The sequence below is a fragment of the Haplochromis burtoni genome, unplaced genomic scaffold (assembly GCF_018398535.1).
Source record: "Haplochromis burtoni strain Fernald_Lab_line unplaced genomic scaffold, NCSU_Asbu1 Contig_351, whole genome shotgun sequence".
NCBI lineage: Eukaryota > Metazoa > Chordata > Actinopteri > Cichliformes > Cichlidae > Haplochromis > Haplochromis burtoni.
This window is the reverse complement of record NW_024582712.1, coordinates 440,725-447,776: the sequence shown is the minus strand read 5'-3', so window position 1 is coordinate 447,776 and position 7,052 is coordinate 440,725. Positions and strand designations below refer to the sequence as shown.

Below are 7,052 nucleotides of genomic sequence, written 5' to 3'. Positions count from 1 at the left end.
GCTTCATTTGAGAGATTTTCCTTTGTATTAACAAGCAGTGTCTTTCATACTCCGCTATCATCAGCTCTGCATCAACTAACGCCAGAATAGCCAACATACTGATCCCCTTATTTTTTTCTGGGACACAGACTAAACCAGACTTGTGACTGGCCTCATTATGAAGGTTTGCCACCCCCTGAGAGTGCCCGACCTGACCCCAAAAATTGCCCAATTGGCTTTTTCCATCTGCGCTTATGTGTGGTGATGGGGAACCATGACATTTACATTTGCACCACTCCAATATGATCCCTTGCTCTGCACGAGTTTTCGACACAGACTATAGCTCAAAACCGGTCACAGGATCAAAAGTGTCTCTTGCCTGAAGGAGCCACTGAGTCGATCCTTTCCATTTCTGCACCAAATGGTGTTTTCTCTCTCCTCCTCTCTCTCTCTCTTTCTTCTATCTCTCTCTCTCTCTCACCAGTAACTTGCTGGAACACATTTAGATCCTGAGTAGAACTCCTCAGTGCCCACTCATCACTCTGCGTGGTGTTTGAAGATTACTACGCTCAGAGACATCCTCACTGGGCATCCAGGCAGCTTAGAGGCCAAAATCCATAATCCCTTACCCTTCATGGGAATTCTCCATGCACTTCAACATGCTGAAATACAGCCCCGCTGCAGCAGCCACTCATGGCCGAGGAACTACTGCAGCCGGAGGCCCAGATAGATGGATGACATGTCTCAATGAATGTGGGAGAAGTGGAGGAAGTTAGATTTAAAAATAAGTTATATACCACAGATAGTTCCTTCTCTGAAACACGCCGAGTAAAGGGATCTTTTTTGCAAGGTGTTTTATTTCCAAGATATGCTTGCACACAACTTAAGTTGGTCCACATGCGCCGCTAACTGTTTTATGCATACCATACCAGCCCAGAAGACATTATTTACTGAAAATATAGGTGCCGTTCTGGGACTCAGCAGCTCCACGGCTTTTCTAGCAGTCGTCTCAATAAAGAATTTCCTCTGAGGCTTTGGTGCCTTATTAAAAAGCGTAAATAAGTGTAGTTCCTTGATTCGGTAATCTGCATGAGCGAGTAATATGTAAAGTTCAGCTGTTGTAGCTGAAGGACCAGTGGGGTTTTCCTCCTCTAGGCTACACTCTAATGCTTTGTTAGTCTGCTGTGCTTAAACCTGTTTATTAGCTTGGGGACTTTGTCTTGCAGCAAACGAGAACAATAAAAGTAATCTCACATTCACATTTGGTATTTTCTCTTTATGAAAGTGTTTCTTTGCTCTGAACCTTTTTCCATTTTCTTTTCTCACCACATAGGTAAAAATATGAGGGAGACAAACAGAGCTGTTCCAGCGTTTTTAAAAAAAAAATTATTTAACAAGGCAGGACCAAACCACCAGAAAATTGGTTGAACTCAGTTTAATGAGTTTAATTGCGGACAGAGCTTGTGCTTCCATGAAAATCAATGACCAACATAATGGTGGCTGCGTTGGAGGAAACGATTCAACTACGAGGTCAAGAAGTTAACAAAATGCAGTCTGATTATATCTGTAAATACATTTTTGATATGTTTTCATACTCTACTGAAAGTATTATTGTTGGTAATATCTTTTGGTTTTGAATCCTAATGGATAAACTAAGCATAATGAGATGTTTAATTTTAGTTTAATATTTTATGGTTAAATTAGTATTTTTCTATTTGTTTCTTTGTACCCTTACTTTAATACAGGCTCCACAGCTCTAACTAGCTGTGGAGTCGTACTGTGTACGGTGGCAACGAGCCAGAGAGTCCTGTGAGTTAAACCTGTGACCTGCAAAGTGGTCTCTTGTGGATTATTTTAACTGCACGAGGGACGCATGCAAGTGCAAGCTAGTGCTTTCTGCTGTAACATCATATATATATATATTGTTTTGTGCTTTTAAATGAGCTCTTAGTGCATATTACTTGATACACTGAGGTGGACAACACTGTTTTCCCAGACAACAGGGATCTGAACACCACCTTCTATACCCTTCATTTTGTTAAGGTTTAAAGTTAGAGGCGTGGCTGTGTTGAGTGACAGGTGCGCCAAGAGCAAACCCCATAGGTGTTAGGTCTTACCTCCATTAATTACACTTGTGGAATTAAACCTGTGCGCTGCCTTTGGAGCATTCTTCGTTGAGTTACCTGACAAATAATACGGCCTGCAGCACTCATGGTTCAAGAGGTCTTTGCTTTAGTTTTGGTGAGTAAAACGTTACTGTTTTTTAGTGTGTTAGCTTTAATTAGCTAATATGTGTGCTTTGCTCCTATACAGTCTATGGATGGAGCTGTTAATCACCTGATAACTCAGCACTAAACCCATTTACACATGGTAGTCTTAAGTCTGGCTCCGGAAAACCAATGTTAGATGAAATGCTAACACAGAGGCTTCCAAATTCAGAATCCAAAACCAGGGTGTGACGTCAGTGTGCCCGTGCAGTCTTTTGTCAACAGCAGGCGTGTGAAACATAATGCCCGGGGGCCACAATCAGCTGGCAAAGAAGCCAATTTGTCCCCAACAGATGTGAAGGAAGGCGTAATTTTGGACCTTTTTCTGTATTTTCATAAGTTTTACCGCTTTATCTTTAATGATAAATATCTCCCATGTGGCCATTCATGCAACACTACAGTAATTAGGTAATAGATAAAAAAAAAAAAGAAAGTGAAATGACAGGAAAGTTCCTGTTTTGTTTTGAGGTTTTTCTCTTTTGGTTCTGCTATAGAAAATTCTGTGAATTAACTTTGTGTTTTATAATTACAGGACAGTCAATGAGCTGCAGCTAACAGATCTTTCTTTCATTTATTACAGCAGCATTTCTTTATCATGTATAGATGTCCTGTTGAAGTTGAACTTCTTATATTAAGATATCTCTTCGATTAAAGGTGCAAACATCTTTAGCCTGGGTTTCACTAATCCAGCCCACAGCACGTGGTGATGATAGTTAGTTGAACATCATGTAGCAAGCTGGTTTCTAAGTCTGCACTGCAGGTGTAGTTTTTGTTTAAGGATTAGAGGAAAGCAAAAAAAACCCAAAAGACAAATCCTCACCCAGGAAACTTTGAGCATCATTTATTTCATTACTGGAATCTGTTAAATCTTTCTGCACCAGTTTTATTATTTATGTAGAAGAAAATGCATCACATAACAGTTCAAAGCATGCTGGAGTACAATGCAGCGAGGCTCTCGAACATTCTGTGCCACTTTCAAATAATTAATCTCAGCTTTTCTCATTAGCATTATCACTGCTAAGTCAACACACATATAGACATAGTTTACTGTTCTGTTCTCTCCTGTGTTTGCCTGGTTTCAGAGGTGAGAATCAGACTATAACAAGCTGACAGGTTTGTCTGATATCATCCTGCTTTTGTGGGTTTTCTTTTGAGAAGTAACCTGCACAAATGTGCATGAAACATCTTTTCATCTCGCTGAAAATGACACTGATATGCTTTAATTTATCAGCTCCTGCACTTTAATAGCTCAGGCGTGTTTCAGCAAGATTTCAGTCTATGTATGAATATAAAATCTATCACACGTCCTTTTTTTGGGGAAGGATTTTAAAAGTCTCGCCCATCTTTACTGTGTTTTTGATATTTTTTAGAAAACCAAAGGCAACATAATAATTAATATCTAGTGTAATCTCACATCACAACTTGAAATAGTGGAAAGAAATCTCTGTTTACATTCATGGACAGGAATTGTCTTGTTGTTTCGTGTCAGTCAGCTGTATGTTATCAACAGTCTTCAGCAGAGACTTGCCACCCTGGCAACCGAGAAAATAAGCCTTGAAAAAAGTGGCCACTGTTTTATTTTAACCATAGACAATGGAAAATATGGACAAAGTCACTGAGACAGCGGCGACTGGTTTGTGAAGTACAGTTAAGTGGTGTTACCACAAGCCACTGACTGTAAACGCTCATTGGCTAAAAGCTTGTCAATTTCAAGTGCTGGAAAATTCCAGATAATCCTCCTTTTTGATGCTTAGAATGACCATAATTTACAGAATGAACTTCATATTTTATTCAGTGTGATTCGAAATTAGCGACTGAGTTCAGAAACTTATCAGAAAAGTGTTTAGTGAGGTTCGAGATCAGGGGAATGAGGGGCTGCTTTCTCACAAATATCTAGATAATCAAAATCACAAGGGTCTGTGTAATGGCCCTCTGCTGGCCATTACACAGAATGTATATTTATGGCACTATAGTGTTGGCTTTACTTTTAAAGATGAGATACTTCATCAGTCTTATACAGGCTATGATTTTAACCCTAACTAAGATCATTATCTAAACCTAACTAAGTTGGTTTTAGTCCCTAAACCTTTTTTTTTAAAAGTGTTTTTAAATGCTTAAACCACATTGAGTAGTTTCTAATAAAACACAGTTGAAGTGTAAAAACCTTCCATTTGTTGGATTCAAACCATGCTAAATATGTTCTTCCATTGCTAACCCACCCAGGACTTTTTTTCTTGCTTTTAAAAAAATATTCGGTTTCTGTTCGTGGACACAAATCAGCACGTGAAACCAGTTAGATGAAAATTTGTGTCCGGGAACACAAATTGATGGATTAAAAGGTGCAAGTGTTTCATGAAGTGGCATAAGACAGCGAAGCAATTTTGGACCTCATCTTCTTTCTTCCTTCCGGCTCCTCCATGCATCATAACCTGCCTGTGTGCTAGAGGAGAGGAGGAGATGCTGTGCAGCTGCTGAGTGAGATGCGTGTGTGTTTGACTGTGTTGGGGATTATTAAATTTAGCAGAAAAGATTCAGTGGCTGTAAGAAGCCTAAGGAATAATTCATATTTCGAGAGTGAAAAGGTCAATTTTTGGACATCGGCTGCTGAGGAATGTGGGCGTTCTTACTTCATATAGCGGCGTGGGCGTTTAATCGATTAATTGATGTTATTTATTTTCAGTCAACCTTTTGAAGGCAGTTTGCAAGGACATGCTTCAGACTCATTCGTTTTCCCATAACAGGTTGCTCCAACTTGGACAAAATGCCTGTGTAAATGCCCTTGGTCAGCAACCAGCCGGACTGCTACCCAGCACTACAGGCCTAACCTGTATCAGAGCGCTGCAGCCCTCTCTCTCTCTCTCTCTCTCCTCTCCCCGCTGTTTGGCATGCTCCGTGGCACGGCGTGCTGAGGGCAGATCGTGTCACCGAGCTGGCACCGGCCTGAACTCATTCAAGGTTACTCTTTGATTTAATGGTGATGCATTTTTTAAAACAGCATCATCCCTCTCTCTCTTGCCACAGCTCCTAGTCCATCTCTGTCACAAACACTGGCTGTGCATCTCACCTTTAGCAGTGGAAGCACCGGGAGAGGTTGTTTAAGATATAAATCAATGGCAAACGAAGCCCGAGCTCCAGAGCAAGCTGGCCCCGGTTGTTGTACCTGCCAGCCTGTTTTAAAGGCAGGACGGTGAAGGAAAATTCTTCTATATATTTAGTCTATGACATGGGAAAATGGTCACTCATCATGCAGACAGCTTTCTGTATGAGAACTTAAAATTAATGCTGTCTGCAAAGCCTTGAAGGTTTGATACATAACCAGATGCTGTGTAATACCTTTATGGTTTTCTCTTCCCTTCTGGAGATGTAAATGATGGAGAAAATGATCGGTTTGTTCTTTTCATTGTGTCTTGCCTATTATAAATAGCGTTACCTATCTCTGTTCTTCAGTGATGTTTTTGAAAGGGTGATATTCACCAATCATCACGTCTTCTTGCTGTTGTTTCAGTAAACGTTGTGTATCATAAAAATAGATTTTCAACCAGTTGCTCGTTTCCTCTGAGGGGTAGCTGTTTGTGAATTGTTGGGGGTACAGTCGTCACACAGACACACGCGAAAACGTTGACAAGATCAAATACACTTTTAACTTTTCTTCTCTTCTTAACTGAAATTGAATCTAAACTATTCAGGCACGAGAGCATCGGCCTTTGTGTGGTGTGGCAGGCTGTTATGGATGGAGATGAGCATTTCTGATAAAGAGAAAAAAGTGATAAATCAGAGGATAGAAACGGGGCATATTCATGAGCTCTGTAATCCTCTTATATCTTGTGTCATTTTGAAAAGCAAACACATCTTTGAGATCAGTACTTGACTGTGTCAGGTTCGATAAACCTCACCTCCACCATCTGAAAAATGTTAACATGATAAGAAACCTGATGAGCAGAAATGTCTGGAGCTCTAATAACTTCACTATAAGACTCTGTAGTCAGAGGAGCATTAATGCAATGCTTTTTAAAAATTTTGTAAATCAGTTTTTGATGTATTCCTACAAAGTTTTGCCCCATCAGTCACACTTGCCTACAGACTAGTTGGTGACCCCCTGTCAACCACTGGAGAAAATATTTTTTCCCTGAGTGGTTGCTGCCAAAGATGGCTACTGCACCATCCTTGCGGAGGTAATCTGCTACTGGCTCGTTCCCTGTAGCTTCCACAAAAGATGTGAAGTTGCCTGCCAACTTGAGCAGCAGTAAAACTGTGAAAAATGCGAGCGAAATCAGAAAGAGGAGACCATTCCCTTCAGGAAGACTTAACAGTGGTTGGTTGATAACTCTTAACACTGCAACCAGAACATTTCAAAAGAAGCAACTTTTATTATTAAGGTGATGGTTTTTCCATTCCCAGTTTGCGTCACGCTTGCACATAATCACTACTGCTCGAGAAGCTGGCGAATGTCTGCAGACAAGTCAGTCTTTCATAAAAAATACGAGTAACCATCCCGATCTGCTGGTGAACAAAGTAATTGGTTTTCAGTTCTGTATATACCTTTGTGACCTTTTTCAGCTGTCAGCAATATTCAGCATTTACTCGCCAAACAGTTTTCGCATACACATTTTTCCTTAGTGGTCTATGTGTTACCAGGAGGTGCCAGCTGGTCTCCAGACCTGTGTGACTGGGCCCTAATAAAATAAATGGAGAAAGGGGGGAAAAAAATGAAACGCGTAAAATTTAGGTAAACTTATTAATTCATGCTAGTTTTACCTATTTATACTGAGTTATCTCTAAATTTGGGTGTTAGCCATAGACTGTATA

General features: G+C 40.3%; 1 long non-coding RNA gene across 2 annotated transcripts in view; it reads left to right on the top strand.

The window, feature by feature from the left end:
• The first annotated feature begins 2,070 nt into the window (after positions 1 to 2,070).
• LOC106633664 overlaps positions 2,071 to 7,052 on the top strand; it is a 57,943-nt gene continuing 52,961 nt past the window's right edge. For both annotated transcript variants that reach the window (XR_006055447.1, XR_001337029.2), the window contains exon 1: positions 2,071 to 2,220. This is a non-coding gene — a long non-coding RNA (uncharacterized LOC106633664). The remainder of the gene's footprint in view (positions 2,221 to 7,052) is intronic.